Consider the following 27841-nt stretch of genomic DNA (forward strand, 5'->3'; position numbering starts at 1 on the left):
CCCAGCGTGTGGTTCATGAGGATTTTTTTTTTTTTTTTTTTAAGAGTGTGGGCCCATTAGTACTCCCTGCCTGGTCTGAACGATGGATGACTGTCTCGATAATGGTAATAAGCTTGCTTGATAGGCATGTGGCAAAGACTTGTCCTGACCCCAGATACTTCTCTTCCCAGGAACTCAGTTCCAGTGGAACTGGAGGATAGATGACCTTTCCTAGGCCGTTTTTGAGCCCCTAGCTTTCAAGCATCAGGAAGAAGTGTGGCAGGCACAGGAGACTATCATTGAAGGAGTCTGGCTGAGCTAAGTTAGCAGAGGCCTCCGGGGCTCTGGCTGGTCTCTGTAGGTACGTGACTCAAATTCAGGATGGAAAGCCACTGCTTAGAACATCTGAAGAGCACGTACCTCTGTCCTCTCCTTGCCTTTCCCCTCTCTCCAATAAACATAATACAAACCTGGGCAATCCCTTCCACATGAGACCCTACTGACCCCCACGGTCATGGCCCCATGGGACAATGAGATTATGGAAGTATCTCCTGCACTGGTGGGGTGCAAGCTGGTACAACCATTTAGATGGGGGGAAAAGAGGCAACAGGCATCAAAGGCATGTTTTGTGTAGTTTTCTAGAAATTTGTACAGAGGAAACAGATGGAGATGAAGAATCAGCTTTGAGGGTATTGACTGTTACGTGCTTTATAACAAAAAAGGAGCACCCCATCCAGTGGGTCTGCCCATCCTGTGTTAGAGTCCAGTCAGGAAGACAATCCATGCCTGTTATTTCAGATTTTGCTACAGGGGCTTGGTTATACAGGTGATGAAAGAGCTGAGAAGCCAGAGAGTAACAACACCAAAGAATCAGTCTTTCTATCCCAGTGGCTGGGCCAGAGGCCAAAAGCTGGGGAGAGGGTGGAACCACAGAGCAGGGGAAAAGGGTGGTTAGAAACAACCCTCCCCTCTAGTTTTCTGCAGCGTCTCTCTTGGCCAAACCTGGCAGGGAACCAGCTGGAAAAGGGAGACCGAGCAGAGCAGAGGAGGTGAGCCCTGGCTGCGAGCAGTAAGTAACTTGCACGGACCCCTTAAAACCATGACAATGTTCTAGAAGAACATTTAATTTGGGAGTGTTGACAGCATGCTGCTTCATGCTGAAAGTATGTTATACAACACATTATCATCCTGGTTTTGTTAAAGAGATTATATGGCCTGTGAGGATTATCATGTTTCCCTGAATGTCCCCTCTGCCTGGCTGGACAGCGGGCTAGAATGAGGCCTCTATCTGTGGTAATGGCCGCAGCACCCCCACAGCGGACCCCCACACCTCTGGGATTCGGGCATCGCCATGGGAGACCCTCTGCATTGCACACCTGCGCTCGCCGGTTCCCCTTCCTTGGGCTCTGCTCAGCTCCCGAAGCCGCCTCCTGATGGGGGGGTTGAGGGGGAACCCCTCACCACTAGGAAGACCACTTCCTTCACGCAATTGGATGGTCTGTACCCAAGTTCCTTGGAGCTGGGAAATAGCTTTTCCAGCTTCCGTCAAGCCCATTGCGCCTTTTTTTCTGTTACTTTGTTTTCCTTAGGCCCCAGGTGCAAGAGCTGAATTACTCACGCTCCTCAGTTCAGCGCATTTATTTTTTAATCTTTGCAAGGATCCTTCTTGCTTTTTTATCTTATTCTCCTTCACCCTCCTTTCTCTATCCCCTTCTCCACTCAAGATCAGCAATCCTGTTACTGCATCGATGTGATGTGCAACTTATTTGTGTGTCTGAAGCGTATATTGCTTTGTGGGCATGCTTTTTAATTTACAGATGTTACTGGCTGAAAGTCTTTTTTTCCCTCAAGCTAAGCATCACGCTTTTTTTTAAATAAATATTTTATTTAAAGACCCACAGCTGCGGCTGTGCGGTCCTCTAACCCATTCCTTCCCACTACAGCGCAACCTCCCATGTGCGCATGCGCCGTGTTCCCACCCGCGCTCCCAGCGATGCACGGACGTTGTGGCGTTGTGGCTCGGCCCGCTCTGGCTGAACGAACATCCGTGCGGCAAGTGTCTTTGCACACGTCCCCTTAATCATCTTTGGATGATCTCTCATGGCATGTATGCGGAACGGGAGAGCGAGATCACAGATCCTTCATTTCCTTCATCTGACCCATTTCAGACTCTCCTGAAAGGCTGCCCCCAGGCGCCAACGGGGAATCTCTGGCACCCCTGGGCATTATTCAGCTTCCTAATTTTTATTAAAGTGCTGAGCGTAAAGTGAGATTGCATGGTTGGTCCAATTTACATTTCTCTATAAGACGCTTGAGCATCTCTTTGGATGTTTCTTAGCTTTTAAGGTCTTCAGTTCACTGCCCGTGGACATTCTTTGCTGACTTTGTAAGCAGGGTTCTTTTTCCTTGCTGATTGACCAGAGTCACTTGTTGGATGTAGGACTCAATCTGTTGTTGCCTTAGGTATGACTAGCTTCTCCTAGTCTGTTATTCGGGCCACGGGCATCCTTTCTTGACTAGGAGTCCTTTCTTTTGGTGTAAGCAAATCCACTCACATGGCTTGACCCTTCTCATCCTTAGCCCACTGACATTGTCTTGTTACTGTTAGGTATAGTGTTACTTTTTTTTTTATAGTGTTAACTTTTCACTTAAAAGGGATAATGTAAACTCTGTGCGTGTGCACCTTCCATATAATGGGTAAGGTCCAGTTTTGTTTGTTTGTTTTTTTAATATTTATTTGACAGAAAGGCAGAGAGGCAGGCAGAGAGAGAGGAGGAAGCAGGCTCCCCGAGGAGCAGAGAGCCGGATGCGGGGCTCGATCCCAGGATCCTGGGATCATGACCTGAGCCAAAGGCAGAGGCCCTAACCCACTGAGCCACCCAGGTGCCCCTTTCTTTTTCTTTTTTTTTTTTTCCTTCTCTTTCTTTCTTTCTTTCTTTCCTTTTTTTTTTTTTTAATATTTTATTTGACAGAAATCACAACTAGGCAGAGAGGCAGGCAGAGAGAGAGGATGGGTTTGGTTTTTTTATGTGGTCAGGTGAGTTAGTCTGTCCTTCCCCATTGTTTTGTAGCAGCGTTTCAGAAACATACGAAGTTTGCCACGGTCTGGCTCTGCTTTTTTCTGCCCTGATCTCCCTTGTTTGTTCTTGAGCCAGTAACTGACTTTCTAACACCATGACTTTCTAGGGTGCCTTAGTGTCTAACAAAGCAAGTCTCTTCTTTTTCAGACTCTAGTGAGTCATGGTCCATTATTACTCCGTGTAAATTTTAGAAAAAGTCTACCAAATCTCTGAAGAAAAATCAGCTTCGTTTGATTAGAGTTACAATGACTGTAGCGATTTTCAGAGTAGAATGACATTTTGCATGTTCACAAGGGCATAGAACGTCTCTGTGTATTCATGTAATCTTTTCTGCCTTTTCTCAGAGTTTAAGAGTTTTCTCTATAGAGATTCTGTGAATTCTTTTGTTAAATTAATCCCCAGACAGTTTATACTTGCTATGCAGTGTCCTTGATTTTTATTATATTTTCTGGTTGGTTTTCCCAGAGTGTTTCAGCCTCAATGCTACTGACATTTAGGGCTGGCGATCCTTCGTTGTGAGGGCTGTCCTGTGCCCTGTGGGATGTTTACAGCATCCCTGGCCTATACCCATCAGACTCCAGTAGCATCCCCTTCCCCAGTTGTGACAAAATGGCTTCAGACATTGCCAAATGTCCTCCGGGAGTGGGGTTGTCCCATAAAATACTGGCCTAATATAAAATACTGACCTAGTATTTTATCCCCAATATTCTGTGGGACGTGTTTGACCACATACTATTTATTGCTTATCTGAAATTCAGATTTAATGGATGGTCCTTTTAAATTTTGTTAAATTTATCAACCTTACCAGGGAGGAATAGTCGGTCCTAGTTGAGAACCATTGGTGCAGAGAAACATTATTAATTATGGTAGGCTTTATTCTGTTTGTTTTTTTTTTTCTTTTAAGATTTTTATTTACTTATTTGAGAGAGAAAGCACAATTAGGCAGAGTGGCCACCAAAGGGAGAGGGAGCCCCATGTGGACGGAGTTCGACCCCAGGACCCTGGGGATCATGACCTGAGCCGAAGGCAGGCACTTAACCGACTGAGCTATCCAGGTACCTCTGTGTAGTCTCCACTCTTGATCAGATATACATTTGATATTTTTAAAAAAGATTTTATTTAATTAGAGAGACAGCTTGAGTGGGGCAAAGGGTAGAGGGAGAGAGAGAAAGAGATTCTCAAGTAGATTCCTTGCTGAATGCAGAACCCAGTGAGGGGCTCTATTTCATGACCCTGGGATCATGACCTGAGCCAAAATCAAAAGTCAGGCTCTTAACTGACTGAGACTCCCAGGCGCCTTGCACATTTGCTATTTTAGCAGGACTACTTCAAAGGGGTCCTTCCATTATTTACATATTGTGTTGTGTCTGTGCTTGGTCCTCCCCTTCGTTGTATATTTGTATATTTCAATGTATCATTTCTCTTTCTCATCCCTTTTCTTGATCAGTCTTGTCAGAATTTTATTTCATTAAAGAATTAGCTTATGAGTTCTGTTAACTTTTGTTCTTTTTTCTTCTCCTCTTCATTAGTGTTTGCCCTTGTATGTTTCTTCCTTTCTTGTTTCTTGACCTTGCTTTGCTGCTCCTGTTCCAACTTTTTCAGTGAGTTGTTTGGCTTGTCTTTGAAATTACGTTTCCCTCTATCTACTATGTTAAGACCCGCATATTTTGAAGCACTGGAATTCTAAGTAATTAGCAATTTGGCAAAAGTTTTCTTTTTATTCCCTTTTAAAAATTCAATATTAGTTTCCAGTAGTATGTTTTTGACACCGTCACTCTGTTACTCATTTCTGATTTGGGGGGGATGATGGTCTGAGAATATGGTCTGTTTGATAATGAATCTTCAGAATTATTAAGTCGTCCTTTGTGACATACTACGTGGACAGTGCTGTAACCCTTCTATGTGTGTCTGAAAAGTCCGTCTTCTCTGGTGTTGGACACAGAACTGGACAGAGAGAGACGGGAAGATAAACACTGAGCCAGAGTGGACATATTCTACAGATTTTCTGAGCTGTTGACAGTGGAAGCCCAGGTGACCTTTATTTGCTTCTTCTTGGACAACAGTTGCTTTTTTTTTTTTTTTTTAAAGATTTTATTTATTCATTTAACAGAGAGAGAGATCACAAGTAGGCAGAGAGGCAGAGAGAGAGAAGGGGGGAAGCAGGCTCCCCGCTGAGCAGAGAGCCCAATATGGGACTCGATCCCAGGACCCTGAGATCATGACCTGAGCCGAAGGCAGAGGCTTAACCCACTGAGCCACCCAGGTGCCCCAACAACAGTTGCTTTTGTTTGTATTTCCAAATGTTCTTGAAATTGGTGTCAGAGGTTTAACACGCACCCCTCCCTTCCCTGGTGGATAAGGGCACTGCTCTGGCCAGCAGGTGACATTTGCCACTGCAGACCAGGTGGAAGACTCACTCCTCCTTCCTGGCCAGCCATCTTGCTCTGTGAAATGAGGGGATTTAAGCTCCTGCCCAGCTCAAACGTTTATGTGCTGTTATTTGTAAGCTCCATCTGCTGTTGGCGTGGTTAGCTGACAATCCTGGCACCACGGGCTAGGCTCCGATGCCAGCATGGCTGGAAGCCTCACAAACCCGGGCCCTCCAGGGCAAGCATGCTCCCACCCACACATGGGGGATGAGGCCTTCCTTACCGCAACATCAGGGGATGATGTGGCCTTTCCCCTTCTTCTACTTAGTGATAAACATATTGCTTTCTGCGTCATGTTCTCTGTTTTCCAGGCTGCAAGCCCATTTCCAGGGAGAGCAGACATGAAGGACGCTGCTTGGAATGCGGAAATAATGGCAGGCCCAGGGCTTCAGGCCTGCTGAGGGACAAACGCGTGCTCTCTGTTTTATTAAATGTTTTCCTTTTTAATAAACAGTGGGGCATGCCAGAACGGTCCGCGGCCGTCTGCCGACGCTGGGGACTGGGGAGGGTGTACTGGTAGGCATCTGAGCTTCTATTTTCTTGTTCTACTCAGCTATGCCCGGAATGCCTTCACCTTGGGATGCCTCATCTTGGTCCCACGGGACCAGCTTCTCCTTCTTTTGGTAAAATCAAGTGACCCTCTCTTCGGCCAGTTTCTACACATCTCAAAGCCCCAGGTGCTGCCCCCAGTCCATTTTCCCATGGTCCAGAGAGTGGAGGTGTGGGGGTGGGGTGGGGGTGGGGAGGCGTGTGTGCGCCTGTGTATTATCCAGTTTATGTACATTATACATGAAGCAAGTATGAATTTGCTTCCCATTGCTCGAATGCAAGAAATGGTACAGCACTTGAAGTTAGCTCTGAACTCTCCCTCACCGAGAGGATGAAATGGCCAATATCCGGTATTATTGGGGTGCCCTTCCCCTACCCAGTCCCTGGGGACAACACAGTCCCGCAAGCACCTGAGAAAGGGCCTTCAGTTCTGGGCACCCAGGGGACCCCCATCTTTCCAAGCCCAGGTGACCTGTTGGAGAAGCACTGGTGCCTGCCAGCCTGCCGGGGCCCCTGAGCAAGTACCCATCTCAAACTCAGCAGCAGACGCTGGTCCAGACCCTGCTTTGGCGCCCCTGGAAGCGGCACCTACATCCCATTGGGCAAATGCCCAGCCCTGCGCTGTCAGCAGCTCCGACTCAGAAGCGCCCTCGTGTGGTCACGTATGGGAACGGCGACACCCTTCACCCCCAAAGGGCCCAAGGGCCCGCCCCAGCGTTTGGGTCCTGGTCCTCCTGGTCCCCAAACCCCGCTCTGGGTCTGCAATTCACCTTAAAGACTGGAGGCTGCTCCAGCCTCAGACACTGGATGGGTATTTTTCATGTAGTTCCCCACCCCCCCCCCCCCAGATAAGCAGATTATTTTAAAATAGTGCGTGCTTTCTTTGTTTCCTTATGGATAATATTTCAAAGGAGGAGGGGAAGGAAAAGAGAAAAGGAGGGAGAGATTGCTAAGAAGGCTTGAACATTCCAGAGAATGGTCAGGAAGGCAGGGATGAGGGTAGTGAGCTGTAGGGAGGATTGGCAGAGGGCTTTGTCTGGTGTGAGCATTCAGGGCTCTGTCCATCTCCACCTTGCTCCACCATTACCCCAGTACCTCTGGGTCCCCATCCCGCAGGTCCTCACCCTGCAGAGGTAGCCTCAGAAGAGAGATGGTCATCTTAAAGAGACAGTCAGACTTCCCAAGGCAAGTGGTCAACCCTGGACAGTCTGAGAGTCAGTTCTTTACAGTAAATCAACAATTTAATAAATCAAAAGTCAGTTAAGTTCCTTGTAAGTCAATACTTTAAATTTCCCACCTGAAGGCTGTGGTGGGAGCAGTGAGCAGGCTGGCTGTGGAGAAACGCACTGGGAGAAATTCGCATCCGCGTGGCCCTGGGCCTCTCGCTGGGTTGCTTCCAAGGGCCAAGCCAGCTCTGTTTGACCTGTCGCTAACACAGAGTTTTCTGGGTTTTCTTGTTCTCTTGTGTTTATGGGAACAGGGGAGTGCTTATTTTTCTCTGGCTCACACTGTTTCTTTTGTCTTTCTAATACTGTTTCTTCCAGTTCTCTGGGATAACTTTTCTTGCTTAGGGCTCAGGGCTGAATCGTGATTTGTCTCGAGGTCAAATGAGGGATATTTTTGTGGAAGACCAGGAAGGGATGTTTTAATTAGAGAGTCTGGGACAGTTGAGAGCTGTGTGTTCTTTTTCACTAGCAACACCTCACCAGGCAGAGTGAGATCAGGGATGACACCCCTGCCACCAAAGGCTAAAAGAGAGGTCCCCAGGCCCTTCCCTGAACAAGCTCACTGCGGCTGGGCAGAGACCACTGCAGACCGCCCAGATTTTCTACCTATTAGCTCCAGCATCTTCTCTGCTTAGGGTCAGTGGGAAAGTATCCCTCATGGGACGTCCCAGATTTCATCTGTCATGGCTGTAGCTAGTGTTCTCTCCTTGGAGGCTTTCCCTCTCCAGCAGCTCCATCAGGTTTGCGGGTTCTTTCTCTGGTCTAACCTTTCACTCCTTCCACCTCTCAACCCTTCTCCTAGAGCCCTGGAACTCCGCAACCAGCCAGTTACCTCAGAGGCTCAACCTTGCCCCCATGGATGTTTCCTCCTCTCCCTTGCCTTAATTCACTCATTCATCCAATACTGGTTGAATGATCATGAGGACTGTTGTTTTGATGCTGAGGAGACAACGGTGGACAAAATAAACTGACTCCTACCTTCCATCCTTGTAGCGAGAGAGCGAGCACCTAACATCTAGGATGTCACATGTGGTTAGTGCTGTGAAGAAAAATACAGTAGGGTTAGGGGAGACGGAATGATGGTGTGGGGGCAGTGTGGCTATTCTACATAGGGAAGGGAAAAAAAGTGCTTCAAATAGAGGGGAGCCACGTGCCTCTGTGGGGGAAGGGCTACGGAGGAGCCACAGAGGGGCCAGTGTGACCCGTGGGGTGCGCGAGGGGTGAGTGTGAGGGGGGAGGTAGGAAGGCATGTGGAAGCATTGCGTATGGGAGCCTGAAGTTCAGCAGAGTGTTAAGGTTGGAAACAAAAATCAAGGAGTCCTAAATTTATATGTGTATTAAAATCACAAAACTAGGTAAGATCACTTTAAAAGTGAATATAAATAAGGGAAAAGAGATGTTACAGGGGCGCCTGGGTGGCTCAGTCGGTTAAAGCCTCTGCCTTCGGCCCAGGTCATAATCTCAGGGTCCTGGGATGGAGCCCTTCATCGGGCTTTCTTCTTGGCAGGGAGCCTACTTCCTCCTCTCTCTCTGCCTGCCTCTCTGCCTGCTTGTGATCTCTGTCTGTCAAATAAATAAATAAAATCTTAAAAAAAAAAAAAAAAAAAAAGATGTTACCGACTAAATCTTGAGGATTTCCAAAACTGAGCGGTCTGGATGCTGAGGCAGAAAAGCAGGTGTGGCTGCTGATCATGTCATTTGGCCTAAGGAGGCCATCCCTGACCTGGACCAGAGCAGCTGAGGGGAGGGTGGGGAGGATTCCAGAAGGCAGAGGGCACCAGAGGCAGTGAACATGCTTGACTCTTTAGAAGAGTTTTGCAAGGGAACAGTGGGCAGTTGAGTTTTCAAGGCAGGAGGAATTTCGGCATGTTTCTGTTCTGATGGGAATCATGCAGCAGAGAATCATGCAGAGGGAATCAGTAATGATGGGGGGAGAAGGGCGATTACCAGGAGGATGCTCGGGGTCACCCCTGAGCAGGCTGACTCGGATGCATTGGGTGTTAGGACACACACCTTCCACGGGCTGAAGCCTGAGTATCAGTCTGTGGCCTTCCCAGGGGCTCCGCAACAGTGCTGATGTAGCCTTGATGCTCCCCCGGCCATTCTGGAGTTGAATCCACAGTGAGGACATGAGGATGCAGCTCCCTGCCCTGCCCACCCCCCCAACACCCCCACTGAGCGTAGGGCTCACGGATCAGCGCAGAGCATCCGCCCAGGTTGGGTGCATCTGGGGATATGTTCTTGGGTAACGTGTACGCATTCTTAGCCAAGTCCTCTCCTTGCATGAACTGGGTGGCACTGCAAAGCACTTTCTTCTGAGTCCGACACAAGCGTGTGTGCACGGTTTCCCAGCAGCAGCCAGATGAATCTGGCTGTGCCCCTACAGTGAGGCTCCTTGTTGTCTGCGGTGGAGGACACCAGGATGAGACCTGGCCAGGCCCCGTGTTACAGAAGGAGCCAGGAGAGCGGGGCTGTGCGGGTGCAGGAGGTCCACATGCTGCTTCTGGGGCTAAAGAGGCGGCCAGGGGGAAGGCTGGGGTTGGAGCTGGGACCAGGGCAGGTGCTGGGGATGAGGACACTGGAGGAACTCTGGCCCTTATGGGTTCTTGTATTGAGTCTCCTTTTATTTCCATTATGTGAATAATAATAGGTCTGGTAGACCCTTAGGGGCCAATCATGAATGTTCTATCACCGCTGGTTGAGTCTGCCTTCTGGGTGTCCGCACGTGGCTCCCTAAACAAAAGGCTCACCACATGTGGTGGAGCAGAGTGGCCTCCACCAGCCTCTGCTCACACACACTTCCCGTGGGGAGGGGCTCTCCATGCACAGTGAGATTTCCCATGTCCTGGTCTGGCTTCTGATTCAGGTGAACGAGCAGCTCTTCATTTTCCCAGGGAATTTGGGCCCAACTATGGCTTTTCAAGAGACTTCGTGGTATACTGGGAAGAGCTGTGGGTAGAAGGTCTGGAGAGGGACAGTTTATTTCAAGCTCTGCGGTGGTCAGCTTTGGGCCTCGTGTCCTCAAGCTCAACACGTTTTATGTTGCAGGCACTGGAGATGCAGCGGTGATCAAACAGAATTGTTGCTTGTATAAAACATATATTCTCTTTGGGGAGACAGATGTTAAGCAGATTAAACCAAATACATAGCATGCCAGGCAGTGACAAGTTCTTTGAAGAGAAATAAAGCAGCGTTGGGGTGGGGCATGGGGAGTGTTGCTGGTGTTTGTGTGTGTGTGGTTGTGATTTTAAGGGTGATCAGGGAAGGCCTCTATGAATAGGCGACATTGGAGCAGAGATCTGAAGGAGAAAGACACACAGTTACCTGGTGAGCGCATTTTACGTGCAAGGAGCAAGCAGGTGTGAAGGTCTTAAGGATGAGCTTGGTCGGTATCCCAGAAGCCCCCAGGCCCAACGGGGCCAAAGAGCGATCAAAGGAGGAGGCTGTGGGAGGTTAGGTTTGAGAAGTGGGAACAGGGCAGGCAGCTTACATATAGCCTCATGACTCATGGTAAGGACTCTGTTACCCTCCCTCAGATGGGAAACATTGGGAGGGTCTGAGAAGAGGGGTGACACAGTTAAAAGAATCACTAAGATGCTATGTGGAGAATCAGCCAAGGGGGCCAAGGGCAGAAGCAGAAAGTCCAGTAAAGAAGCTATTGCAATGACCCAAGTGAAAGATGGGGTGGGGAAACAGAGAGGTCGAGGATGGTGGGAGCTGTGCATGAGATTTCAGTTGTTTTCTTTCTTTTTGGGGGGGCACATAGTAGGTTTGCATTTTCCACCCTCCTTTAAGTTAGGGGTGGCCATACTTGCTTTGGACAACAGAATATGAGCAGAGGAATGTGTGTGGCATGTAAGTGTGAGAACAAGACCTTGCAACATGCCTTCTCCTGCCTCAGATCACGTGGAGCTATTTGGTCAGGTCCCTAAGTGATCATGATGGGTAGAGCTCCTACCAGCTCAGGCTGGACACGAACAACAAAATAAAGATCTGTATGTGATGCCTCTGAGATCTGGGGCTTCTGTGCCACTGCAGCACAACCTAATTTATCCTGATTCAGATCACAGGAGGGAAGGGTTTGTTCTGAGCAACTGGAATATTAGGCCTTTCATTTCTTGAGATGGGAGGGAGTGTGGGAGGAATGGATTTGGGGGGAAGGATTCTGAGCTTGTTTTTGGACACACTCAGTTTGAGATCATATCAGGCATCAGGCATCCAAGTGCAGATGTTAAATCAGCAGCTGGAAACGTGGGTCTGATTTCCATGAAGAAGTCAGGCTGGAAATACACACTTGGGGGTTGTAAGCAGGAGGCCAGGTCAGATCCCTAGGAAGTGGGTGCAGGTGGAGAAAAGCGTAGACAGCTTGAAGGCACCGAGTAAAGACATAGAGCAGTGTTGAATGCTGCTGACAGTTCGCTAAGATGAGAACTCTCCACTGACTTGAGAGTGCGCCGGGGAGAGATTAGTGACCTCTGCGAGAGCAATTTTGGGGACATTACAGGAATGAAACTGATTGAAGTGGGTTCAAGAAAGGCTTGAGAGAAAGTGCAGTCGGAGAATAATTAACTCCTTTGAAGAGGATTGATGTTATAGAATGGTGGCCGTGGGAGAGATCTGGGGTCAATGGGATCTTTAAAATTAAAAGAACATTTTAGATGGAAGACATTACAGTACCTCTGCATGTTTTGGGAACACATGCATGTTTCCTTCAGTAGAAAGATTAAAAAAAAATAATTTTGGGGGGCACCTGGGTAGCTCAGTCAGTTAAGCAACCAATTCTTGATTTTGGCTCCGGGCATGACCTCAAGGTGGTGGGACTGAGCCCCCAACTGGCTCCACACTGAGTGCCCCCTCACATGCAGATGCTCACTCTCTCTCTCAAAAAAAAAAAAGTGTTCATGTAGTTGAGAGGGGCCATTGGATGAAGTAGACACAAGGCTGAGATCCGGCAGAGGCCTGCACTTGGGAACCTGCAGGGCTTGTGCTTTCTGAGGGGCGCGACTTGGGGGTAGGAGGCAGAGATCTGGTATGGACTTCGTGGGGCTTGAATCTGGGCCCAAACTGGAGGCAGAATAGGGTTGTTCTGGATGAGCCATAAGGTTTTTTTCAGGTCTGACAATTGATCATCTCAAAACTAAACTTTTCCTAACAATCTGGTTCACAGCGCTTTCCTATTTTCCATCTTGCAAATCATTTTGTACTGCTGATGGCCCCCATGAAGCAGGTCTTGGCTCTGGCCCTCGCCCCACTGGTGTGGCTGGCCCTGCTGTCCACGGAGTTGCCCAGGTCTGCAGCTGGCCCAGGAGTTTAAACCCAGCTTCACTGTAGCTGGCGCTCAAGGGCTGCCCGTTTTTTCCATTGGTTAAATTGGAATGTTAGTACTGAGCCCACAGGCTCATGTAGAGGGTGCCAAGAACTCAGCTTGTCTCCGACACCTAAAAGTTTGAGCTGCTAGTATTCTCATCTGCCCTCACTTCTGCATCTTGGGGCAAGCACAGGTCTCTATTGTGGATGCTGGGAGACTCCCTGCTGTCCTCCAGATCTGGTCTAGATTTCTTCACTCGTCAAATGGAGTCCTTCACCATCTGACTCCAACTCCTTCTCCAGCCCGGTGTCCCAGCTTCCATGTTCCTTGTATTTCAGACACAGAACTTGCCACTCTCCAACCTATGTCTTTTTTTTTTTTTTCTTCCATTATTTCACAAAAGATACCCCGCCCCCACCTACCAACCTGGAGAAATCCTGCCCGTTCTTTAAAATTCAACTTAAGTAATGGGTTTTCCTAGAGGATGTCCCTGACCTCCTTCTGGACACCTCTGATCCCAGGCTGGCTCATTCTTAATTCTGTCCCCTCCCTCTAAGTTTGTCTGGCTGTCCTACCTGTGATGAACTCCTCAAGAGTAGGAGCTGTTTTGTTTCTTTCTTTATTTTTAGTGCCTTTAAAGGCACCTGGCACCAATAAATATCTTGGGTGGTTGGTTACTCCTTTTTTTTTTTTTTTTTTTTTTTTTTTTGAGAGTGACATCGACAGACCCTGAGCAGGGAAAGGGGGGTCAGAGAGAAAATCTTAAGCAGACTCCACCTCCAGTGTGGAGCCCTACCTTGGTACTTGATCCCAGGACCCTGAAATCAAACCTGAGTGGAAATCAAGAGTTCGGCTTCACGGACTGAGCCACCCAGGCGCTCTGGTTATTCCCTCCTTTGTATCCATTTCTTTCCCAGCCCTAACTTTCCACACTGGATTATTTATCAAGGATCTGTCGTCTCCATCAATCCATAAATGTCATGGAAGACCAGACGTTAGCTTTATTTCTACCCGTGTCACCACAGAATAACACACAGGAGTGGCTCAATAAAGGATAAAATAGAATGAAAGGATTCCGCACATTCTCAAGTGCCCGCGGGTTCCCCGCAGATCATGAGGTGGCCTCCAGGTGGCGCCCGCCGCTCAGAGGTGGTGACGCTTGGGGTGGGGTTGGGGGGCGGGGTATCGCGGCGGCGCAGGGCCAGGTGCCCTTGGCCGCGTGGACGCACCACTTCTTTTTCTGAGTCAGAGGTGCGTTGTCTGCCTACGCAGTTGGACCTGGCAAATATTTTAGAAACTGTTAACTAGGGAGGGTTGAGGAGGGCTGCCGCCTTCCGGTGCCTCTTGAGTGATGTTTAAGTCTCTGGTGCTGGCAGGCGAAGGAGTCCCATCTCTGCTGGCGGCTGGCTGCCAGCTGCCACACGCATACACACAAAATGTTATTTATCGGTCATAATGGTGATAAAAGCAAGTGCATGACTTGTCCAGCACACTTACTAGGTGTCAAGCACTGTTCTAAGTGCTTTACATATATTAATTCAAAGGCACATTATAAGATTAGAAAAAATAAAATTGACATTTTATAGCGAGGAAACTCAGGTGCTGAGGTTAAAGAACTCAGCCAAGATTGCTCATTTAACCAGTAGCAGAGATAGGGATAGACCCCAGGCCGTCTGGTGCCAGGATGTGTGCAGGCTTTCCACTCTGCAACATGGCTTCCCTCTGGCTCCTGAGCTGTGTAGCCAACTGCCCAACCATCTAGCGCCCAGCCAACAAGGCTACATTCATTTAGCACCTGCCGTATGCCAAGTACCTGCCCTTGCCTTGGGGATAAGCAGGTGAAAGAGAGAAAGCATCTGCCTTTCAGGAGCCTCAGGCTGTCAAGGGAGACCAAAGTGTTGGGGTGTGTGTGTGTGTGTGTGTGCCAACTAGATGCCCAGGACAGTGGCGGGAATGGAGATGCCAGCCTTCTCACTGTATTCCCAGGCAGCCCAACTGCTTTTTTTTTCTGGTGTCCCATTCCTATATTGGTCTTCCTCTTTTTTTTTTCCACCAGTCTTGGTACTAGAAACCTGTTGGGGCTCAGGCAGCCCCCTCTCCAGTTTCATCCTGGAAAACTTGCAAAGGACCTCCACTGCCTCCATTGTCCTCACATTTTCCCATTGCCATCCTGACTCCATCACCTACAGCTGCGGCTTGCCCAGCCTCCGCTGAGCTCAGTTTCCAAGGCCCCAGCCCAGCCACGCCATGAGCTCCACCTGTGAAGTCCTCATGCCCCAGCTTGAGAGCTGGATAGTTTTTATTATCAGTAAATAATAAAATCACTTGTTGTGGCTCAATCACACTTCTACTTCTACCCCAGCTAGTGTTGCCTGTGAGACCTGCAGACTCTAGTCTCTCCTTTTCTTTGAATGCATCAGTCCGCTGCTTGCCCATCCTAGACACACCACAGGTGGTCACTGGAACCCTGTGATGGTCCCTCAACTTTTCTGTCTCCATGTAAACACCTGCTCTCGAAGTCCACCAGGCTGCTTCAGCTGGGATCGGCTTTCTCTGCCTCACTGGGGAGCTGCAGGAATCCACACAGTTGGCAGGTTGGTGCCTGGTACGGCTGGCTGCATGATTTGTGGGACCCACTGCAAAATGTTTGTTAAATCTTTGTTAAAAATTCTAACAGGGGTGCCTGGGTGGCTCAGTGGGTTAAAGCCTCTGCCTTCGGCTCGGGTCATGGTCTTGGGGTCCTGGGATTGAGACCCACATCGGGCTCTCTGCTCAGTGGGGAGCCTGCTTTCCCCTCTCTCTCTGCCTGCCTTTGCCTACTTGTGATCTCTGTCAAATTAATAAAATCTTAAAAAAAAAAAATTCTAACAAGTTCAAGATGGTGACACCAAGGCATTAAATGAAGTACCAGCCCTTCCAAGCATGGGACTCTGTGGGACTGCACAAGTCACACAGTCTTGGAGCCCTGATACTAGGTCATAAACATGATTCCCCCTTCACAGAGCTTGCAGGGCTGACTGGTCCCCCCCGGTGTCTCAGAGCTGCTATCTGTCCTGCCCTCTCCATCGGCCGGCTACTGCTGCCGTCCTCAGCTATCCCATAATGTTTCAGTCCCAGACAACCTCTCTCCCGCCTCACTTGCATTCTGGAAGGCTTTCTTGAGTGGAGGAGAAAGGCTGGAGTTCCCACCAGGGTGAGAGCCGTTTGGACCGCATGGCATGGGAGACAAAGACTGAGAATCTCTGTCACAGTGAGCCCTCTCAGAGCCTGGTCTCCTCGGCTGCCCGTGTGACTGAATCCAGACGTCAAGGGAAGAAAGAAGCTGAGAAAGAACCAAGCAGCTGGGCTCTCTCTGGCTAAGTGTTGATGAGGCATTTCACATGTCTTCCTGGATCTATCCCTTTAGGGGCCCTTTATGTTCCCCTTTTTATCACTTTAGAGAGGAGGGAATAGGCTCAGAAAGGTTGCGATCTTGCTTCATGTCACACAGCTAGTAACTGGCAGCTGCAGGCGTTAAGCCTCGGTTGGTAGGAGGACAAAGTCTGCATGCTTTTTCGCTTTCTGTGTCCCTCTACAAAGGGGCAGCATTAGGTCTGACACTTACACACACACTGAATCCAGCTCTTCTTCCTGCCCCTCCTTCCACCGCAGCGCAGTGATTACCTCCTGAGGAAATTCGATTTCCTCCCCAGAGCCTGCTGAGGTGATAGGTGTACACTTCCATTTACTGATGATGACCGCTCCCCAGCAGTCAGGGAGAATTCACCTCTCACAAGGGCTTCTTGACCCGTCCCTCTTCTTCCAGCCTCTCCTTTCCATCGGGCTGGGAAGGAACGGGGCAGGACTCTGTCCACTTCTGTTCCGCAGTGGCCTATAGTCCCCACGCTCCCTGGACATCTCTCACCGTCTCCTCCCCCACTTGAGGCTTTGCCACCTGCTTGGTCTGGGCCACAGCTGGGGCCACTGCTGTCCTATTACGGATTGTCCTCTGCCATGCCCTTCCCATAGCTCCATGAGCGGTATATAGGAAACACGGAAATGAGACCACTGACTGCATAGTGGATGATGTTAAGGTGGTTTTTTCTTTGTCTAGGTGTGCTAAAGGCATTGAGGTTCTTTTTTTTTTTTTTTTTAAAGAATTGGTTTTAGGAGACATACACTGAAGCATTAATTGATGAAATCAAGGATACTTGGGCTGGCCTGAAAATACAGGAGGGGGCACCTGGGTGGCTCAGTCGGTTATCTTAACGGCTGCCTTCAGGTCAAGTCATGATCCCAGGGTCCTGGGATTGAGCCCCACATCGGCCTCTCTGCTCAGCTAGGGAGCCTACCTCTGCCTTCCACTGCCTACCACTCTGCCTGCTTGTGCTCTCTCTCACATCAAATAAAATCTTTAAAAAAAAGAATATTAAAAAATAATAATACAGGAGGGGAAACATAGGTGGGAATTTGGACCGAACAAGACTGACTCCGAGCTGCTGGTGACTGAGCCTTGGTGAAGGGCCCATTGGGGTTCACTGTATTCTTCATCTGCTTCTGCCTTTGTCTGAATTTCTCTATAGGAAAAGATTTAAAGAAATGTATTAAAATAAAGGGCATTAAAATAAAGAGCAGTAGACCCCAGAACTCTTGAGTGTAGGTGAGTGGGGATGTTGGGCAGAGTGGGGAAGATGCCTAAAATTGGCAAGTGTACCGAAATGAAGAAATATCATATTTGGGCTTTTCTAGAATTAATATGCAACCAGGTATCTCTTTCCCTTCCTCTCTGCCACCCTCTAGCCCCGCACTGCCCCTATTATCAGCCAAGACAGGGCAGGGCCCAGTGAACATCTCTGTAAGCCCGCCTTCTTCACATGTGTTCCTGGGATGCTGGGGGCCTGTGCAGGCCCGAGGAGAGCTTCCCCAGGCTTCTCAGCAAATGGCTGCAGCTACTCTTGCCCCTCTGCCGAGCGACTGAGCTCTGGACCATACCTTGACCGTTGCTTCTCCCACTGGCTGAGGAGTGCTTGCTTGGGTGGGGACTTCGGAAGGAGGCTGACAGCAGACACCCCCTCCCCTGGGCTCCACTGTGTCCAGGGAAGCCTCTTTTGTTTTCTCAGGCTGCAGTCCTGGACCTTTGTTTCAGGAGCCCTGTTTTGGCTCTGGCAGGGGCCAATCCCTCCCCACAGGAAAAGTCCAAGGGCCAAGTCAATGCCAACAGGGTCAGTCCTTTCTGAGTGTCCTATCTCTTGGGTACCTGGGACCCAAAATTCTCTGCTCAAATGCCCCAGCCTCTTCCAGAACTGTAGGGGCCTCTTCCCCATCAGTCCTGCCTGTGGGGAGCTCACCTGGGCCTCAGGGACCACCAAGGCCAGCTGGTTTTAGCAAGGCTTTGGATAGAATTTAGGCATGTGGGTGGAGCTGGGGGTAGGAGGAAAATATGGGAATGCAGGCAGATTGCTTTGCAAATTTTAGGGGCAGGTGTGGGTCTGGGGTCTGTCAGGGAAAGGAAAATTACTATTCCTTCCTTCTTACTGAGTAACTCCCTTCCCTACACTTTTCTTCCTTTAGGGTGGATTAAAAGGCTTCTTCAGGAAAAACACACCAATCAACAAATGAGCAAAAAAACAGTACTTCAGACTATACTTCACACAAACTGCACAACCCATGGGCTCAGATGGAGCACTCAGCAGACCACCCACCAACATGCCTTTGAAAGAATACTCTTAAGGGATTTGGGGGGACAATTGGCCTCTATAGAGGACAGATGGGAACTGACATATGCCTGAAGCTGGTAGGGATAGAGAACATCTCAGAAGAGGAGACTATGGGAAGTATGTCTTGCTGGTGAGTTGAAGGATTCTCCTCTAGGGTAAGGGTTCCCAAGCTGTTTCCTGCCAAATCTCCTCTTCAAATGTCAGCTGGCTTGGAAAGCCAATGTGAGGAGCAAATGCTGTGGAGCTAGTCCAGCTGAAACAGGGCTAGGGGGTAGGTGACAGTCCTGGCTGGGGACGTCCACCTGCTCCAGAGGAACAAGGTGGAAACTTCTAGATCTGGGGAGTGCACTAGATGAGGGGAGCGCAGGTCAGAGGGCATCAAGCTGTTCCAGGCCTGGGAGTCAGAGCTCTGGGTCAAGGCTGAGAGGAAAGGGACCTATGCTGGCCACGGGACAGTCTCAATTCTCCTCGGGGCCAGAAGACACCGGCAGTTGCCATTAGCTTTGAAAAGATAATGTAAAAAGCTGCCTGTACTGTGCAAGGAGCTAGGTAAACGTTAGATGGTTTTCACAGTGAATGGGGAGGCGTGGATGTTCCTGGCCAGGTGTTCCATCTGGCTCCCCACCATGACTCTTCTTCAGCCAGTCCATGCTGGTGATGAAGCTGATGTCACTCAGCTCAGACTCACCCTTCCATCCCCTACTCTGTGGCACCAGGGCTGGGACTCTGCAAACCAGTTCTCTGTGGCAAGCGGCTCTGTCCATGAGGGGCTGTGAGTGGGCCTGCTCCTTCCCTGCTGCTTTCTGGTCCTCTGAGCAACGCTCCAGCAATGAGCCTCCACCTTGCTGGGACCGTTTCTTCTCATGGCAATGTGTCCCCATTTCTAGCTGTTTCCACAAGTCCAGCACCAGTGTCAGAGATACCAGGCAGTCGCCCCTCATCGGGGGTGAGGGTCTCAGCTCTGCAGGCCCCTGTTCCAAGCCTCTAAGTGACCGGAACCCCCATCTCTTGCCTTTGAGAAGCCCTTCTCTACCTTGATAGTCTCTTTTTGCCTTTTCAGCCTCCAATACCAGCCTCACCTATTGCCTAGATTAAATTCCCTCTGTTAAAATGATTGGAGTGGGTCCTGGGCTCCAACCGAGAGTGCCTGGTACACACCCTTGGAGGCACTGGTCTGGAAGCTGACCAGGGCAGATCCCTGCCTGGCTGGGCTGCTTTGAGGGGCCTGACCTCAGGAACTGCCAGCAGCCCCAACAAGACAACCCCTATGGGAAAGGAGCTCTGTGCTCGCAGGAAAATTCTCCTAATCCAACGCAACATTTATAAACAAACTCACTCCAGGAGGGAGGGTTTAATTTAAGAAAGCCAGTAGGGACCCTAAATCCTTTCAACCCAATCAAAGCTGTCAGAGCCTGTTAGCATCAGAGCTAGTCAGGTGGCCCTGAAGCTGCCGATCGCCCGACAGCCGTCCTGTCACCAAGGAAACCACACGTCAGAGCAGAAAGCCATGAATGGGCCCCCCTGGAGCCAGTATGAGACTCAGTCATCTGACATGTTGTCATTTTCAGCTCTGCCGAAGTGCAGCCTCTCCTGCAAGAATGATTCTCTGAAACTTCTCTGCCTCCATTCCCCCCATCTTCTGTCTCCCAAATTGATAATAGGCCCACTTCTGAGAAAGACAAGTGCTGGCAGGCATGACAGAAAACAAGAATAGTCCCTTGTATCCTCAACAAAGATAAGGCATCCTGTCTGCAGCACTGACATCAAGACTAGCACCGTTGGGACACCCCTACCTACCTCCCCAGACCCAGATGACTTGTGGTCATCTAAGGCCCCTGAGTGCTGGTCATGAACCTGCCCCCCAGTCCTGGACAGCAGTTCTGGAACAGCATGATGATGCATGGTGATCCTCTCCTCTAGTTGAATTGAAATTTGTTGTCACCACCCTGCAAAAGACTAAACAAACCTCTATCTTATCAATGACAGATAACTTCAAATGTGACAAGAGGATTTACTCACTCATCTAATCATACCATAAATATTTACTGAGCTCCTCCTGTGTGTCTGGCCCCAGGCTAGGCAGTGAGGTTAATAATCACTTTTTAGTCATGGATGGAGCCAAAGGGCACTTAGGATGGTCAGAGGACAGTTCGGAGGAAGGGACATTCTTAGGTATGTTTCAGGTGTCCGCCACAAAACTTAGTGGCTCAAACAATGACTGCAATTATTTTCTCATGAATCTACAATTTAGCCAGGGGTTGGTCGGGACAATGTGTCTCTGTTCAACCCAGTATCAGCTGGGGCAGCTTGGAAGCTAGGGACGGGACTCATCTGAAGGCATCCTCATTTACATGTCTAGTAGTTGATGCTGGCTGTTGGCAGGGATCTCAGCTGGGGCTGTCAACTGAGACACCTGCAGGTGACCTCTCCATGTGGTTGCTTGTCTTTTTCATAGTACGGTGGCAAGTTCCCAGAGGGAGCCTCCCAAGGGAGAACTAGGTTGGAAGCTGTATCATCTTTTTTGACCTAGTGTTAGCGCTTACACAGAGTCAATTCTACAGCATTTTATTCATAGAAGCACGTGGCTAAGGCCAGTCCATATTCAAGGGGGAGGAGAATTGGACTCTACCTTCTGACAGGTTAAAGTCTAAGAATTTGTGGATATGTTTAAAACTATGGCAAGCTATGACTAAAAGAAGAAATTAGAAGAAGAGCATTGAAGGAGGTCCTGGTGTAGAAAAAAGCTTGTTGAGTTCAAGGCAATGAAAGGCCAGCAAGTGAGCAAGGGGGAATGATGTATGGGATGAGGTTAGAGGGAAAGAACCACATTAACCAGCTGTAGGAGTTTAGGTTTTATTCTAAGTGCAGTGGGAGCAACAGAAAGATTTAATATTTAAATTCACATCCTGAAAGGAAGGATCCTCCAGTTGTTACATGGAGAATGGATTGAAGTGATACAGGAATATGGAAAACCAGTTAGGACATTGCTAGAGAGGTCCAACAGAGAGAGGATGATGGCTTGGACTAAGAACACTGGCACTAGAGATGAAGATAAGTAGATGCACTTGAGAAAAGGTGGGAAAGGTGGAAAGAATGTTTTTAATAGACTGGATGTGAGAGTGAGGGAAAGGAGAGTAGGCAAGAAGGACTCTCAGGTTTCAGGCATGAGCATCTGTGTGTGTAATGGAGACTTTGATTGGAAGACTGCAGGGCAGTGACAGGGGGACTTGTTGATATGGGTGATGGGTAAAATTTCGAGTCTAATTTTAAGTACTAAAGTTTGAGATGTTTGTGAAATATACCAGTAACAATGAACAGACAGCTGGGTATGTGAGCTTGAAACTCAGTGGAGAGTATGGGGTTGGAAATACAAATTTGGGAATCATCAGCAGCGTATAGATGGTATTTACAGCCATGGGTCTGGATGAGATCACTTGGGGATCTAGAGTGAGCAAGGGTATGAGGATTTAGTCCTAGAAAGAGTAGCCTGAAAAAGAGTGAAGAGTGGTCAAAGAGATAAGAGGGAAATCAGAGCACTGGATGTTACAGAAACAATGAGAGGAGGCTTGGAAAGAGTGAATTCAGAAAGAAAGACTTGGTCTAAGGCTCCTCCAGGTCTGAATGTCTATGATTTCATGAATGTCTCAAATCCCCTAAAGCTAAGAAATTCTGTGACTGTATTGCATCTTTGAAAAAACAAACTTCCTGGTGAATTTTTATGTCTCTCCAAAGACCATAAAAAATAATTCTTGACAATAAGAAATTCTGTATCTGGGCCTTAAAGCAATCATGGGTGCAGTCAAGCCCAGAACAAAAATGGAGATGCCTGGAAGGAAGCTAGGGCATAAATGGCAGTGGAAAAATAACGTGGGGTTTTCTGATATCTGATTCCAGGAGAGATGATTTAGTCATAGCAGACCCCACAGGTGACTAGAGACAAATGGCAGCCCTTGTCTTTATATAGGGACCTGTGTGGACCCCAACCCTTGTTTTCTCCCCTTTGGAGCACTCTCTGAATCTGCACTCTATGTGCAGGGTTAACTTGTTAGGCAAGGCACTCCAGGTTTGTGTCAGTGGAGTCATCAGAGGGTTCTCAGCTAGACCCTGGTCTGGGAGGATAGTCTGGCACTAGGATTCCTTCTGCTCGCTGGTGTGGGATTGTGTGAGAGTGGGTCACCAGAATGGCACCGACACACCGATTGAGGGTGACTCTCACATAAGACACAGAGCGAATTCAAGTCCAACATGTGCACTTGAGCCGTGTGTGTGGGCCCATGCCTCAGCTTACACAAGTCTGTGTTTAAGTGCTATCTCTGATTTATGTCACCCAAAGGTGTGGGATAGCGGCAGGCTTCCTTTACTCTGTGTACTCCCTTGCCTCTTGAGGTTGTCACCCCCTACAGGCTTCACACCACCTTTGAGGAAGGCCTTCAGGGGTGGCTATGCATTAGCTCCTCTGAGGGATACTGACTGTTGCTTTGCCACACCTATAGGTTCTTCCAAACGATGTCCTCTCTTGCCTTCAACTGATATGGTCATGCTGTGCTTTCCCAAGTCTGTCTTGAGGCTATGCTGAATAAGGAATGGACATTCCTTACTTGAGTGAGACTTGTTTTTCTTGCTCGTTCCATGTCTTCTTGCCTTTCCTCCCTGTTGGTAGTGGTGTGTGAAAGCAGGGATACAGGCAACGACTAGAAGTAATAATATTCTGAACATGTAATATGATTATTGCCTAGAATTAGAGAATACATGTTTGAAGACATGTTTTTTTCCTAACACTATAACACTCCAACCAGAAAATTTAACATAATCAGAAAATGGATTATCATTCATATTTTTCTGCACATTCTGGGTAAGACTTACATTCTTGGTCATCATCAGTGAAGCACAGAGACAACCTTCAATAGAGTTTTTGGAGGCCAGCATGCATGGTTGCTGTGATGGATGGCGCAATGTCATAACTAATGATGCGATCAGCACTAAATTAATAGTACTAGAGAACTGCAGAGGCACCAAAAACACACACACACACACACACACACACCAAAAAAACCCCACCCCAAACCAAAAAACCCAACCCCCAAACCATCTTGTTTCAATACAAATAGGTTTCAAAGCATGACCTTGTGAATAGGTCTTGCTGCAAGAGATAGAATGTTAGCCCAAAGAGCAAGAAGAGATGCTTCCTGCATCTGAATAGAAGTACTTGGTGCCTGGACTCTATAAAGAATCTTCATGTGGAGTGATAGAACAATAAACACGTAAGCCCCTCTTTGCTACTGATGATTCTAAATCTTCATTGATAAATGTCAACATCTCACATGGGCCCACAAATTCTGAAACACATTTTTTTTGGAAATGCATTTTAAAATCAAATTGTTAAGGTGGACAAGAACCCTGAAAAAAATATCTTTCCAGGGTTCTGCCCACCAGGGGTGTCCTGGGTCATTGGTGATCTTGAAAATGGTCTCAGTGGACTGGTGGTGTTAAGTATCTCATTGCAGTAAGTGCAAGAGGGACTGAGAAGAGAAAAATTGGAGACAATGAATATAGACTAAGTTTTAAGAAGACTTTTGCTGTAAATAAGAGGCAAATAAATGAGGCAGAAGTTAGAGGGGTGCATGGGGTGAGGAATATGCCTTTTTTTTTAGGTGTATGCTGATGGGCATGGTTCAGCAGAAGGAGGAAAAGTCGATGCTGTAGGAGCAAGAGCAGTTTCCTTGAGTGGGCAAGAAGGGATGGCAACCTATGGAGAGAGGTCATGGGGTTGGCCGTGAAGAGGGACTTGGGCATCTTAGCATAGTAGTGGGTAGGAAGGCAAAGTATGTGGGTGCAGGGGTGGCCAGGTGTGTAGGTGTGTGGTGGTGAGTGGGCAGAAGCTCTCTTCTCAGTGTTTCTATTTTCTCCATAAAATAGGAAGTGAGATCATCAGCAGAGAGAGCACGTGGACAGTGAGGTGATGTGTGTTTGAAGAGGTGGGAGACAGGAAGCACTGCGTGGGTGAGCAGGCCAGGGAAATGTGGTAGGATTGCTGGCTGCTCTGATACCCACTTGAGACTGACAAGACTAGTGAGACCTGTCAGTTTGGTTTTTGTTGGTGGTGGGGTTTTCTCTTGTCACGCATAGCTGCGTGGGTGGCTGTCAGTGTAGAACAGGCATAGGATTCGATTTCACCGGGGTTAACATGCTGTTATCAGTCCATTGCCTCTTGGTAATGAAATCCAACTTCATTGCTTGCTGGTGATGTTGGGATATTTCTCTGTGGACAGATGACATGATGCTGTGCTTCATCAGTAGAGGGCACTGGAGGGAAAAGGTGGCATTTCCTGGTTCCAGTGTGCTTTTTCCAGAGCAGGCTTTTGTAGGGCATAGTGGCAGGCAGTGTGCAACACCTCTTCAAAAGCATCTTCTCAGAGCACCCGGACAGTGACTTGCCAGTAAGTCCTGCCAGCAGGCACTTCGGTGACTTCACTGCTCAGCGAGTGCTATACCCTCTTCACCAAGGTTTTGATTTTCAGCTCTGGTGGTAAGGGTGCTCTCCTATGTTCATTCCATCATTGGGTTTTCTGCCCCAGCTCTGGGGGGTAGTGGCTGCTCCCTATACTTGTAATTCTTCTCTTCTTTAGTTGTCTTTACTCCTTAATAGTCAATGCCCATTATAATCAGTAATTTTTTATATTAAGCTTTCATTTCTACTTTTTTCCTTGGTACCATCTTAGCTTCAGAAATAAAGAACAAAAAAAATACTCCAAGATTTCATTAAATTTTCAAAACTTTGGGTCTTATTTAATCCCTAGTTCCCAAGGAGATGTTTATCATATAGATATTAAGGGGAATGCATTAACAAAGAAGTAACAGCCATGGTGGAGAGGAAGGCTGATCCACATGAGGACTTTGAGAGTGCTGGTGTATCAGCAGGCCTTTGGGAGTTCTGTTTACTTGAGTAAAATTGGTAGAGAGGATATTGATACTGCGGTTGGACTCTAGAACACTAGTGTATTAGTTTTGTGCCATAACAAAGTACCATAAACTGGGTCTGAAGGCTAGACATCTGAAATCAAAATTCAAGGTGTTGCCATGGTTGATTCAGTTGCCATTAATGATGTGTGTCCTCCTCAAACTTATATGCTGAAGCCCTAAAGCCTAGTACCTCAAAATGTGACCTTCTTTGGAAGGAGAGTCTTTAGAGAGGTGACTATATTTGGAGATAGGGTCTTTAACAGAAATAATTAAGGACAAACTGTAGTCATAAGAGTGGGGCCCTGATCTGATAGGTAAGACAAAATACCAAAGAGCTCTCCCTCTGTGTGCATGCACAAAGAAGAGATCACACACAGTGAAAAAGGTGGTTGTCTACAAGCCAGGCAGAGAGTTTTCCCTAGGAATCAAATCAACTGACACCTTGATTTTGAATTTCTCAGCCTCCAGAAGTAAATTTCTGTTGTTAAAGCCACCAATCTACAATATTTGGTTATAGCAGCCCAAGCAGACCAACCCAACTGATTTAAATTATGTCTTCCCCATTAGAAATTGATTTCCCCAACATCACCTCTATTTCCCCAATATTACCAGTGCCTGGCATGGTGCCTCTCACATGGTGGGCACTCAATAAATATTTGTTGAATGAATGATTAGTAAATCAATGAGATGAGAAGTGTTAGTGTCGTCATTATATGGTGGAGAAAATTAAAAGATATGAAAAGATATTTAGTAATCACAACCCAGAGACACAAATGGCATTTTACTAACCAAAATTAACTAAAAATGGGCCAAGATAAAAAACATCTTCCGGTGCCAACTGTATTAGGAGTTAGTGTAGCTGGTTATTGAAAACGGTCATATATGCTTTGAATTCACCTATCATCCTTTCTCTAACCTGGATCAGAGATTTGCCAATCTGCATTTAGTTCTTTCCCTATAAATCAATGCTCTCAGAGTTAGCAGACAGATAGAAAACTTAGTGGAATTTCACTGGAAAGGCAGTCAAGGGATATCAGAGGTTGAGGATTTGGGGGCGCCTAGGTGGCTCAGTGGGTTGAGCCTCTGCCTTTGGCTCAGGTCATGATCTCCAGGGTCCTGGGATCTAGCCCCGAATCGGACTCTCTGCTCAGCGGAGCCTGCTTCTCTCTCTCTCTGCCTGCCTCTCTGGCTACTTGTGATCTCTCTCTCTGTCACATAAATGAATAAAATCTTTTAAAAATGCACATTCCTAGGTGCCTTAAAAAAAAAAAAAGGATGAGGATTTGGCGTCTCCCCGTACTTCACATGGTGGCATTCCCTCTGCCAAGAGTCTGGTCTCCATCCTGTATGTTTAGAAACTGGATCTGTCAGCATACCATGAATGGGGATCCATCTCATTGCTTTCTTCTTAAATAAGCTCAGAGAGCAGATGCATGAAGCCAGAATGTCTACTTACCAATTCACAAGAGGATCAGAACCACTTGTGTGTCTGGATTACTTGTCTTGCCACATGGCTAGCACATTCTTTTTTTTTTGATTCCAGATTTTATTTATTTATCTGACAGAGAGAGAGAGAGAGAGAGAGATCACAAGTAGGCAGAAAGGCAGCAGAGAGAGAGAAGAGGAAGCAGGCTCCCCACTGAGCAGAGAGCCCGACTCGGGCCTCGATCCCAGGACCCTGAGATCATGACCTGAGCCAAAGGCAGAGGCTTAACCCACTGAGCCACCCAGGCGCCCTGGCTAGCACATTCTTTCACTGAAGACAGACCTCTGAGAAAGGCAAATTATCAGAAAGCTGCTTAGTGAGTGAGCATGGAATCTGAACAAGGGGAGCAGGTTAGATGATTCAAATTTATAATGGCATTAAGCTGGGAAAGCCTGACACTGCCATTTTTGACTATAAGAATGGCCATACCAATGACACCAGAATATTCACAGACATTAGTTGAGGGCCCATCTCTAGTGGGCATTTCTTAAAAGGCTCTGCTGAGGTCCACCACTGCGATGCTCCTTTTTCTATGCTTTCATGGCCAGCCAGCCTTGCTTTGATGGCCCTTTTTATCTTTTTCTTTGCTTACATTTTCAGACTTATTCTTTCTCCTTAAGATGACTTTATACCTGTTCTGTTCTATGTAGCTGTAGAACTTAACTCTCAAAGAGCATAACTTTATTTCTTTAGTTTACACATACTTGAGGTCCCACCAAGTTTCTCAATAGCCACACACGTTATCTTCTATTCTTGTAGTTTTACCCTACTTTGTTCAAAATATGTATTTGAGGGCAACTTATCAGGGACCCTTTATCCCATCTTTGTACTATGCTAAATTACTTACTTTCTTCATTTGTAATTTTCATCTTATTGCCACATGTTATTAATTGGCTCATTGATTGATTCTTCTTGGTCACAAGATTACATAAAAATAGTATAAATGGCAGTAAGGGCAATCCTGAGACAGAGTGCCTTTCTTTCCATAATGCTAAATCCCTGCTACAGTCACCTTTAGGTTATACAGAAAATACATGCGGTTATGGTCTATTTCCAAGCACCTTTATTTACTTAAAAAAAAAAAAAAAAAGTAGCAGGCTTAAAAAAGTGGCCTCCAGTCTATAGCTT

General features: G+C 47.6%; 1 long non-coding RNA gene across 1 annotated transcript; it reads left to right on the plus strand.

Annotated features, from left to right (window-relative positions):
• The first annotated feature begins 6 nt into the window (after positions 1-6).
• On the plus strand, positions 7-5860 carry LOC131840347 (uncharacterized). The gene is made up of 4 exons (XR_009357319.1): positions 7-104; positions 954-1048; positions 5002-5090; positions 5800-5860. It is a non-coding gene; the product is annotated as an uncharacterized LOC131840347 (long non-coding RNA).
• Positions 5861-27841: the final 21981 nt, after the last annotated feature.

This window comes from Mustela lutreola, chromosome 9 (assembly GCF_030435805.1).
Source record: "Mustela lutreola isolate mMusLut2 chromosome 9, mMusLut2.pri, whole genome shotgun sequence".
NCBI classification, from domain to species: Eukaryota; Metazoa; Chordata; class Mammalia; order Carnivora; family Mustelidae; genus Mustela; species Mustela lutreola.